Source organism: Euprymna scolopes, chromosome 11, assembly GCF_053919585.1.
Source record: "Euprymna scolopes isolate OS-2025 chromosome 11, ASM5391958v1, whole genome shotgun sequence".
Classification (NCBI taxonomy): domain Eukaryota; kingdom Metazoa; phylum Mollusca; class Cephalopoda; order Sepiida; family Sepiolidae; genus Euprymna; species Euprymna scolopes.
In genome coordinates this window covers 12,234,723-12,247,903 of record NC_136492.1, presented here as the reverse complement: position 1 = coordinate 12,247,903, position 13,181 = coordinate 12,234,723, and positions in this window count along the sequence as shown.

Genomic DNA, 13,181 nt, shown 5'->3' with positions numbered 1-13,181 from the left:
TTTAGACTATTGTTCTAATCTCCTTTAAATATATATATATATATATATATATATATATATATATATATATATATATATATATATATATAAAGCTGAACGTCTGTGTGTGTCTGGTCACGAATAGACTCCTATATGGTTGACTATTATAGAAAACTGATAACATATAATAATAGAAGATGTATCGAGGCAGGAATGGGTATGTTTGATCTGCCATAACGATGATTCGTTAAAGTTGTGGGGTTTACATACGCGCCTGGTCCACAAAGTATGTAAATTAAAAAACAAATTTTTTAAAAACATTCACACGTGTTTTTTTATAGATGTACATAAGAATAATTTGATAAGTATGTTTTAATATAAATAGGGATGGTATAATAAAATTGCGAGGTCTGCGTTCGCGCCTGGCGTTCATAGAATGGTAACATGCACAAACTTTAATAAAGACTTTTCATATCTATCTGCGTAAGTATACTTTGATAATTATGTTTCAGTTTGAAGAAATATGGTATAATAAAATTTTGGGATGTTCGTTCGCGTCTGACGTCCATAGAATGGAAAGATGTCACGAAGTTTAACAAGTTTTTTTTTTAATGTAAATCTACAGAATATTGTGATAAGTGTTTCAGTGTGAACATGTATGGTACGATAAATTATTAGGTTTATCTATTTTATTTTTATTTTAATCATATTTTGCTTTGGTTTTGATACCCCCAAATTCAAAGCTATCTCTTTACAACCCTTCCTTTTCATAACCTATCATACTTTTATAAATCAGAGTCAATTAGCTGTAGGCTGTTTTTGAACCTAGTCAACGGCGGGTATGATGCTTTGTTCTATATTTCGCGGTATCACGTGGCAAACTCTGCGGCTACTTTTCCAATTTTGAACACTCTTCCGCTGTCTTTTCTTGAAAATGGACTAATAAGTCTGAAATATATTGAGATTTACAACACCATTGAATACAACAGAAAAAAAAATTACTGTTGTTTAGAGTTAAAATTTGTGTGAAAAAGAAAAAACAAACAACAAAAAAAAGAAATTTATTTCTTTTGTTTGCATTTAATTTTACTCTATATAAAAAAAAATCTCGCATTGTTCTTGGCTTTTAATTTTATCTTATAATTTTCTTCAACAATGCTTCAAGCAAACTACAACCTACTTATATATATATATATATATATATATATATATATATATATATATATAGAGAGAGAGAGAGAGAGAGAGAGAGAGAAAGAGAAGGTTGGAAAGAAAGGAACGTGATGGGATTTGGACAAAATACTGGAAACCCTTTGTCAAATTTACATTGGATTTCAAAAAGGTATATACAAAAGTGACGAAAATTACCAAGATATTGTTTCGTTTTTTTTATTTATATATATATATATTTATTAATTGATTAAATTTTAAATTTATTTCAGACATTATCTCAAATTTCTAAAGAAAGATAATGTTGAAGCCCGGACGAGAGCAGCTCCTTAACAAGAAATTGCGTGAGTGAGCTTGTATCGAGAGTGACACGCTCGAAAGTTTTAACCGTCTATAAAAAAGAACAGAAACATACTCCTATAAAAATGTATAAGAAAGTCGCTACTGGCGGAATACGATCGAAAATATCCCCATAAGATAGTGAAGATGAAATAAAAACTGTTCGTCGAGAGCTCCACAAGGTAAGCCAAACTTTCACAAGAAACACTCGTCTAGCTGTAAACACTATCAATAATTTCCCCCACTCTTTATCTGTGCCTAAACCTAAACGTAGATTCCATGAACAAAGCTTCTTTCTTAGAACTGCACGCCTGTGGAATTGTCTTCCGTTTTCCTGCTTTCCGGCTGACTACAATATGGTTTTGTTCAAGTCTAAAGTAAATAAGTTCTTGATGAGCCGTTCCATATAAGTTATTAAATTTACCAAATTTTCATTACTAATGATTACTATATTGACCAACTTCTACTGTACACTCTTTAACCCTTATCCTTGAGTGGCCTCTGGGCCTTGATAATGTGGTGATGTCTTTGTAAAAAAAAAAAAAAAAAAAAAAAGATTTCCTGGGGGTGCAGACATCTGAAACAACCGCTCCTAGGTGTCTAATGTATGTTATATATATATATATATATATATATATATATATATATATATATATATATATATATATATATATATATATATATAATTCAGATGAAAATCCTTATAGATATTAAGATATTACTTGAACAATTTCAGGGTAATCCTAGCCAAAAAGGAAAACCTCCATATTTAAGAATAGAGCAATATATAAGTTTGGTGGTTAAATTTTAAATTCTGGCTTAAGGAATTAACATAACCCCTCATATATATTCCTTTTGTAAAATCAATAAATTCTTAAATCGAATATATGTGTCTATATGTTGTTTTTTCAGAATTTAAAATTTAACCACCAAACTTATAAATATATATATATATATATATATATATATATATATATATATATATATATATATATTAAGTAATGTGATCTATAATTTAAAAGTTTTAAAAATGTTTTAAAAATTTTAATATTAAGTAATGTGAACGAGCAGTTCCTGTATTTTAATTAAACTAGTAATTTAACTATTACATTAAAATACACTTAGCTCTTTAGACAATTATTCTAATCTCCTGTAAATTATATATATATATATATATATATATAGAGAGAGAGAGAGAGAGAGAGAGGGAGGGAGAGAGAATTTATTACTATGAGTCGTGAATGAGTTTACATATTCTTTCAGCTAGGTGGGAATCCTAAAAAAGAAGAGGAAATATCCGATTAGCTTCGTCAGAATTCATAGATTGACTGAGTTATAATTATATTATTATAACTCAGTCAATCCATGAATACTGACGAAGCTAGTTGTATATTTCCTCTGCTTTTTGAGGATTTCCCCCTAGCTGAAACAATATGTAAACTCATTCACGACTCACAGTAATAAATTTCCTGCTCTGGCTACCTACACATTGAGCACACTACTCCGGTTTTTTCCCCACTGATAAATGTATATATATATATATATATATATATATATATATATATATATATATATTGAATTTTTTACATTTCATATATAATTGCATATCACCTTTAGAACTTCATATACGGCAATAAATGAGGAATAAAGGAACATTATATGAACATTGGATGGTTTTAAAATATACAAAGCTGGTCTATAGGTTCTTTAATATCAAAGTTAAATGATTTTATTTAACTTCTATAGATCACATATACTGTTGACTTTACTTGGGTTTCATCGTCCTAGTGATGCTTGCATTAAAACAACATACCATTAGCCAACCGGAGCGATTCGTTTAGATTCTTCAGTTGTTTAACGATTTGAGTTTGTTAATCTGTTGTTAAAGTTAGCAGAAGGAAAAGAAAAAAAGAAAGGGGAAAAGATATCAAACGAACAGAAGTCTTATCGCGTGTGAGTCGGGCGAGACTAGACGAAAGAGAGAGAGAGAGAGAGAGACAGAGAGAGAGAGAAACAAGATGGCGCCTATAGTTTTAAAAGGTGTGTTCTGATGGAAGTCACGCAAAATAACACGAAATAACGCGGAAGACATGTATAAAATGTATGGCAGATTAAGTCGGGCAGACGTAGAGAGACGAAGATTGGTGACAGTCGTGATCTCGAACCCGCCTACTGTTGGCTTGCAAAGACGAGGTCTTTTTTTATTATTTATTTCTTTAATTTTGTTGTCCTTAACCAGGAACACTTCAAAATCTCTACTTGCAACGTATTTCGAATGCGTTTATTTTTCTTTCTTGATGACATACTTATGATTACTATGCAACTCTAACTAAAAATAATAAGATATTAGATCAAAATGAAGTACATTTTATAACAAAATAAAAAAAAAACTATAGAGCTGCCATTGTAACTCCGTTTGCGCTTGGTGTAATGAAAATATGAAACACCTCTTACAAAGTCTACGGAATAGAGTAACACGACCTCGTGTATCCTCAACCAGAGTATGTAGGTAAGGATGATTCATGTTGAGAACATTGTGCTTAATTGTCAAACACAATAGAAAATAAGCTCTAAAAGAGTACAAGAAACGCCATGACAATTCTGTGAGATATATGCAGGAAAATACGGTTAGAATGAATGAAAGATGGTACAAATGTAAGTCCGAATAGACGTGGAAAGGAATATTGTAGAAATATGTCGAATATTGGTAGGTTGTTTGGCTGTTTTTGTTTTATGGCTAATCAATCCTTTTAAGGTTATTTAATGCCGAATCCATTGATTTTGATGAAATAAATTTTAATACAATATATTTGTTTTGTTTTTTTTAAGTCAGTTTCTGTTTAACCAATAGTTAGGATCATACCAGGTAATACCACCGCGGATCAAAGTGGACCTGGGAGAAACAGCAATAAAGAGGTAGCTCCGCACTCGCCAAAGCCCGCAAGCTAGGGCCTCACCATCGGATATAGTTTAAGATCATATCAGGACCAGATATTAATATGTGGTTATGTTACTGAAACAAGGAAAACAGATTGTGTTTTGTGAGAAAGAAGAAATACAAGGTAATAGAGAAGTTCCAGCGGATGGGTATTTGGCAGCAAAAAAAGGAGAAAGTCGAAAAGTACAGATACACAAAAGATGGATGAACAGGTTGTGGAAGTGGAAAATGGTATAAGTTGTACGTATCGTAAAAAGAAAGGTATAAGGAGTGTGACAAAAAAGATCCGAATTCGATTGAGAAAATGGGTATCCATTGCAATATTGGAATATTCAGAAGACTGGTGCAGAAAATGTTTCATAAATGAGAAATGGAGATTCTGGTAATATATGGGCATTCTTTAAAAACTGTATATCAGTATAAAATAAATAATTAAAATGGCCTAAAACAAAATTTGACAACAGAAAAATAATAATGAAAATAAAATATATATTAAGTCTGCTGTAAAGAACAGCAAATTAATTAATCTGGCGGAATCAATGATTAATCAAATAAAAGCGTTTCTTTTGTATTACATTTTTAAGAACACATTTATGAAACTCCGACAAATGATGCAAGCTGTAATGAAATTGCGTTCGAATGGTAAAAAACGTATTATTTATTTGAAATAACTGCCAATATGATAAAAAAAATACACTTGACATAGGCTTTTTAATGCAAGCTGTCAAGAAGTCAAGCCTCAGATGTCATATACTGATTACAAGAAGTAAATCTTAAAACAACTTATACACAAGCATGCACGTGCCTCTAGACTATCTCTCCTGATCTCTCTCACTCTCTCTCCCTCTCTCTCTCTCTCTCTATATATATATATATATTTATATATATACATATATATATGTATACATATGCATACATATATACATATAAATACATATATATATATATATATATATAAATATCAGTCTATCTATATATATATATATGTAAACACACATATATACAATATGTATATATATATAAATATATATATAAACACACAAACACACACAGATACACACACACGCATATATATATATATATATATATATATCGGTTTGATCCTAGCTTGTGGTAGTTGTTTCTCTAGCAGCACTGATGAGCTGTGAAACAGCGAAACAGTACTGTATGTGGATGACTATAATGCCCCCTCTCTTAGGTTGACATTTAGGAAGTGATATACAAATTACCATTAGCGTATGAAGCAATGATCTTTGTGTAAACAAATTGAGCTTAGGATTTTTAAGTCACTGCCCGCATGGCAGCAGAATAGCGCAACGGTTAGAAGCTCCGACTGCCGTTTGGGTGATCGGGTTCGGTTCATTGCTTGTCTAGCCGTACGGATGAGCTGTAAAAGAGCGAAAAATTACTGTATATGGTTGATTATAATGCTCCCTATCTTTGGGAATTTATATACAAATTATCATGTATATATATATATATATATATTTATATATATATATATATATATATATATATATGAACGTATCTAATTTCATCAACATATACGCGTATTTTTATAGACCACTCCTCATAACCTCTTAAATACATTTACCTTAGTATATATATATATATATATATATATATATATATATGTATATATATATAAGTATTACTGTGAACAATTTGTATATATATATATATATATATATATATATATATATATATATATATATACATATATTTTTATGTATATATATAGAAAGAGAGATACATTGATAGAAAGATAGGACAATATATTCATAGATTAAATCTTTCTTTTTAGTCTTTATCGGGGACATCAAAAGCGAAATATATTACTGATGCTTTTTGCATACTTTGATGTCAAAGTGATACTTATATCACATATTTAAGCTACTGAATCTAAAATATTAATAAAACTGTTTTCTTTATGTTCTCAATAATTGTTATATGTAATGCTTTAGCATCCGACGTGCGTTGTTGCCCCATTCCATTCCGTCTCCTGTGAATTCATCAATAAGCTTTCGTATATTATCACCGAATTAATAGCAATACACTACCTTAGAGGAACTATTATGCCATTTTATATTGCCATCGCAACATATAAATATGATATAACATTGCAAAACTTTAAGATATATTTACATTTTATGAGCTAACGAAGTCAATAAACAGTAAAGTTGTGTGTAAATGTAATATTTAACAATATACACTTGCTCTTTCAGGAAAGTTTGTTCCTACAAATGTAAAGTTGTCCGGAAAAGGCAAAGGAAGCAAAACTTAAGCAAAGAACTTCAACGTTTTGATTTGTAAAAGCGACATTTATTCCCTTGTTGTTTCGTTTCCTCCGCATCCTCAGTGCAGTACTCTAAAACGTTATCCACGTCTCTTACGAGATCCCGAATGCACCTCCCCCTCCTCTTTACGTTACCTCCTTTTGAAAGTCTTTATTTTTTACTACAGGTGATGTCATTCCGCATTCATTTGTATATGGCCGTCCGTGCTGTTACATAATGCTGTTTGTGAGAGGATATTATTTTTATTGTGATCCCCCCAGATATCGTACAGTTCCATTTTGACACAATAAATCTACTATTAAGACGTACAGTTCCATTTGGACACCATGAGTCTACTATTAAGACGCAATGGGGCTCTTATTGAGCGTTCTAAGAGTTGAGCAGCATAATGTCTTTTCACATTACATTTGAAATTCCGCCTGACAGTTAGAGGAGCCGAGAACCGGAAGGGGATCCCAAGGTTTAACAGAGAAGAAACTATTAGACTAGACAACTTTCTGACTTCTATATATATTTTTCTTGTAGGGAAAGGATTTTGATACTTGTTTAGATAGTCAAGGATATTTACGTCGAGAGTCTAAAAGTACTTTATGCTTCTCAAAGCATATTCCATTAAAATACTTGAAAAATATGCACGGGGATTCTAAATTTCTGCGGTAGGTCAAAGGTTCGAACTTGCTTGATAGTACGGGATTTATTAGGTTAGTGACTTCGATCGATACCCTTTCTAAAAGCGAGTAATGTTGGTTGATAAAGCGACCCGAATTTATCAGCAGCAATCTATGCATGGCCGAATGCTTGTTTTGTAGACATAGGATATGTTCAGGTGTAAGCAATTTCATAGCAGGTTAAAAAGCGCCGGCCTTCTTTGCAGCAACCGTCGCTCTATGCTCCTATTTATGTAAAAATGTAATGTAAACCCAAAGATATAGTATTTAATTGTAATTCATTATTGAAATGAGTATTATTTATAATTTTTATATTTTATTTCGGATTATTATCCTTATCTATTCTTAGTTGTTTCACGACATTTCTGCCAACTATTCCTCTGGCATTCCAGAGGCTTACTTGGCCAAAACGTGATGAGGCGACAACAACTACGGAAGACAGTAATGGCAATGGATGCAGTCAGAAGATTCAGAGTTCCTATTCGTCGCGGTTTTCACCTGTGGAAGGCCAGAGGAATAGTTGGCCGAAACGTCGTAAAACAACTGAGAAAGGATGATGATAATAGTCCGAAATAAATTAAAAAAAAAAATGAATAAACCCGAAAAGTTTGAACAGTGTCCTAAATGCAGTTATGCAGAAAAATGTGTCTATATATCTGCCAAGAGCCTATATTCTTAATGTGTGACATACGACTTTAACTAGAACTTCTGGTCTTTATTGGTGCACATTTCATATAAGTTAACCTCAATTGACGATAATTATGAAACACGTTATAAGCTTTATTCATGAAGCTTTATTCAAAAAGAAAACGTATATTTTGACATATAAGACGACCCTTAAAGTTAAAACAAAAATATCTGTAAAAATCAGTATTTCATAAGATATCGGGTGTTGCAATCTCTAGCCTGGACTAAAGAAACATGCTTTCCTGATTTAGCAGTTGTCTTATACAACCGATATATCATTAACTTATTAAAAGTTGCTTCGATTTTGTACTTCGTTTTATCTAGTGGTCGCCTCATACGCCGAAATATACTGTATATATTATTCATTACCCAACAAAACAAACAATTGCAGATTAACTAAGGATTCCTACCATAATATTGAGATTTGCGTAAATTTCTGAAGACAAGATAATGCAGTGATTGCAAGACATTAATTAAGTTACAAAATCCAGATTTTTTTTACGAATGACTTTAGACAATTATTTAACATAAAATGCTTTCTCATTCTACCGTTATCTAAAAAGAATATATATGTGTGTCCCTCTGTGTGTATGCATTTGTCGGAGTTCGTTCCATATACACTCAGAAACTGCTGGGCCGAGATTTAGGAAATTTCACATGAAGATACTCTATAAGCCTAGTAGTATTCTTAGATACGCCCTCTATGGGAATGCCTCCGATAAGTATCGATAATCTAAAAAATTTGATGAAAGCAAAAACAAGCGATTTTCACCAAAGTTAACAACTTACGCAGCGTAACAACATACGCAAGTGATGAGCTATATTAACAACTTACGCATGTGATAAGATATGTTAACAACTTACGCATGTGATGAGATTTGTTAACAACTTACGCAAGTGATGAGATATGTTAACAACTTACGCAAGTGATGAGATATGTTAACAACTTACGCAAGTGATGAGATATGTTAACAACTTACGCAAGTGATGAGATATGTTAACAACTTACGCAAGTGATGAGATATGTTAACAACTTACGCAAGTGATGAGATGGGTTTACAACTTACTCATGTGATGAGATTTGTTAACAACTTACGCAAGTGATGAGATATGTTAACAACTTACGCAAGTGATGAGATATGTTAACAACTTACGCATGTGATGAGATATGTTAACAACTTACGCAAGTGATGAGATATGTTAACAACTTACGCAAGTGATGAGATATGTTAACAACTTACGCATGTGATAAGATATGATAACAACTTACGCATGTGATGAGATTTGTTAACAACTTACGCAAGTGATGAGATATGTTAACAACTTACGCAAGTGATGAGATATGTTAACAACGTACGCAAGTGATGAGATATGTTAACAACTTACGCAAGTGATGAGATATGTTAACAACTTACGCATGTGATGAGATATGTTAACAACTTACGCAAGTGATGAGATATGTTAACAACTTACGCAAGTGATGAGATATGTTAACAACTTACGCATGTGATGAGATATGTTTACAACTTACGCAAGTGATATATTAACAACTTACGCATGTGATGAGATATGTTAACAACTTACGCAAGTGATATGTTAACAACTTACGCAAGTGATGAGATATGTTAACAACTTACGCAAGTGATATGTTAACAACTTACGCATGTGATGAGATATGTTAACAACTTACGCATGTGATAAGATATGTTAAAAACTTCCGCATGTGATGAGATATGTTAACAACTTACGCAAGTGATGAGATATGTTAATATCTTAAGCACGTGATAAGATATGTTAACAAATAATGCAAGTGATGAGATATGTTAACATCTTACGCATGTGATGAGGTATGTTAACAACTTACGCATGTGATGAGATATTTTAACAACTTACGCAAGTGATGAGATATGTTAACAACTTACGCATGTGATGAGATATGTTAACATCTTACGCATGTGATAAGATATGTTAACAACTTACGCATGTGATGAGATATGTTAACAACTTACGCATGTGATAAGATATGTTTAGAACTTCCGCATGTGATGAGATATGTTAACAACTTACGCATGTGATTAGATATGTTAACAACTTACGAAAGTGATGAGATATATTAACAACTTACGCATGTGATGAGATATGTTAACAACTTACGCATGTGATGAGATATATTAACAACTTACGCATGTGATGAGATATGTTAACAACTTACGCATGTGATTAGATATGTTAACAACTTACGAAAGTGATGAGATATTTTAACAACTTACGCATGTGATGAGATATGTTAACAACTTACGCATGTGATGAGATATATTAACAACTTACGCATGTGATGAGATATGTTAACAACTTACGCATGTGATTAGATATATTAACAACTTACGCATGTGATGAGATATGTTAACAACTTACGCATGTGATGAGATATATTAACAACTTACGAAAGTGATGAGATATGTTAACAACTTACGCATGTGATTAGATATGTTAACAACTTACGAAAGTGATGAGATATATTAACAACTTACGCATGTGATGAGATATGTTAACAACTTACGAAAGTGATGAGATATTTTAACAACTTACGCATGTGATGAGATATGTTAACAACTTACGCATGTGATGAGATATATTAACAACTTACGCATGTGATGAGATATGTTAACAACTTACGCATGTGATGAGATATATTAACAACTTACGCATGTGATGAGATATGTTAACAACTTACGCATGTGATGAGATATATTAACAACTTACGAAAGTGATGAGATATGTTAACAACTTACGCATGTGATTAGATATGTTAACAACTTACGAAAGTGATGAGATATATTAACAACTTACGCATGTGATGAGATATGTTAACAACTTACGCAAGTGATGAGATATATTAACAACTTACGCATGTGATGAGATATGTTAACATCTTACGCATGTGATGAGATATGTTAACAACTTACGCATGTGATAAGATATGTTAACAACTTACGCATGTGATGAGATATATTAACAACTTACGCATGTGATGAGATATGTTAACAACTTACGCAAGTGATTAGATATGTTAACATCTTACGCATGTGATGAGATATATTATACACACGTCGAAGGTCATTTGATATGACACGGACGCGTTCGAAATGGGTTTTTCTTTTTACAGCGAAACTCCAGCATATAAAATCAGCAGTAGATAGTTTGAAATGATACAAGCCCGTTCGACAGGATGTTTTCGCTGTAGAGTTCAATTGAAGCATAACACTTGGCTTTCGTAATCTAAATTTTAATTCGAGCTGTTATGTATAACAATACTTTTATTAAATCGACAGAATGTTCTATCCATGTGTAATGTAAATTGCAATGAATTTGGGACGAATTAATAGCGGAGAAACGGGTAAAACTTTCTCATGAAGAATTAAAACATGCAACCATTTGATTGTATTGAACATATGCTAGAATACCGATTACAATTTCCGTAAAAATATGTGAGTGTGAAACATTCATAAATCGTCATTCAATTCACGGCAACATTGTGTTTCCCTGGAAGTATATATATATATATATATATATATATATATATATATATATATATATATATATATATATATATATATATATATACTAGGAAAAGTACCCGTCGTTGACTGGGTTCAAAAACAGCTTACAGAAAATGAACTCTGGTTTAGTAAAGTATGATAGGTTATAAAAAGGAAGGGTTGTAAATTTGGGTTGAATTTGAGGGTATCCAAACCAAAGCAAAATATAATGAAAGTAAAAATAAAATAGATTAACCCCATAATTTATTATATCATACATGTTCACACTGAAACACTTATCACAATATTCTGTGGATATATATTAAAAAAAACTTGTTAAAACTTGTGACATATTTCCATTCTACGGAGGTCACGTGCGAACGAACACCTCATAATTTTATTATACGATACTTCTTCAGACTGAAACATAATTATCAATGTATACATAGTAAAATGTTAATGGAGAAAAATACATCTTACGTCTTACGCATGTGATAAGATATGTTAACAACTTACGCATGTAAATAGATATGAAAAAGTCTTAATTAAAGCTTGTGCCTATTTCCATTCTATGGAGGCCAGGCGCGAACGCAGACCCCACGATTTTATTATACCATCCCTATTTAAGTTAAAACATACTTATCAAAGTATTCTTATGTACGTCTATATAAAAAACACTTGTACTCGTTCTTTTTTTAATTTTAATTTTTTTTATTTCAATACTTTGTGGATCAGGCGCGAACGAAGACCCCACAATTGTAATAAACCACCGTTCTTCCAGATCAAACATACTCATTCCTGTGTCTGGATAATCTTCGATCATTATCTGTAATCAGTTTTTAAAAATATCCAACCATTATGGAGCCTATTCGTGACCAGCCACCCCTCCACACACGCACACACACAAACATTCAGCTTTATAATATATTATATTATATTATATTATATTATATATATATATATATATATATATATATATATATATATATATATATATATATATATATAATGGACTCTCCCATCGTGTTCGACGTATGAGGGCCACGAATTCGCTCTGTTTCACTCTGTCTTCAATGCTTGCGCCGCATATGTGACACGAAACCAGCTCTGCTCCCACAAACCAAGCCACACGACTCACAGGATACAGGCTGGATAAGTGCTGTTCCTACTCTTACTCTACGAAGATTGGTTTGATTCGATAGCTGTCTGTCAATGTATATGTTAATGCCCGCAAAACATTTTTCCCTCCACAATTTTCTATCAGCAGCATCTTCTTCAAAAGTTTTTGGGTTCAGGCCTGCGTGCTCAAGATTGTCTTTCAGCTTATCCCTGTACCTCGGAAATGGACGACGCACATTTCTATTACTCTCTTTCAGTTGATTGTATGCTAGTTGCTTAGGAAACAGTTTTCATCCATGCGAACAAGGTGACCAGCCCACCGAAGCTGAGACTGCATCGCCTGTATACGTTAAAAACATTATTTGTTTAATACGTGCATACATGTTTCAGATGAATCGCAATTCAAGAATAAAACCTCATCAAACAAACAAAAGTAATTGATATT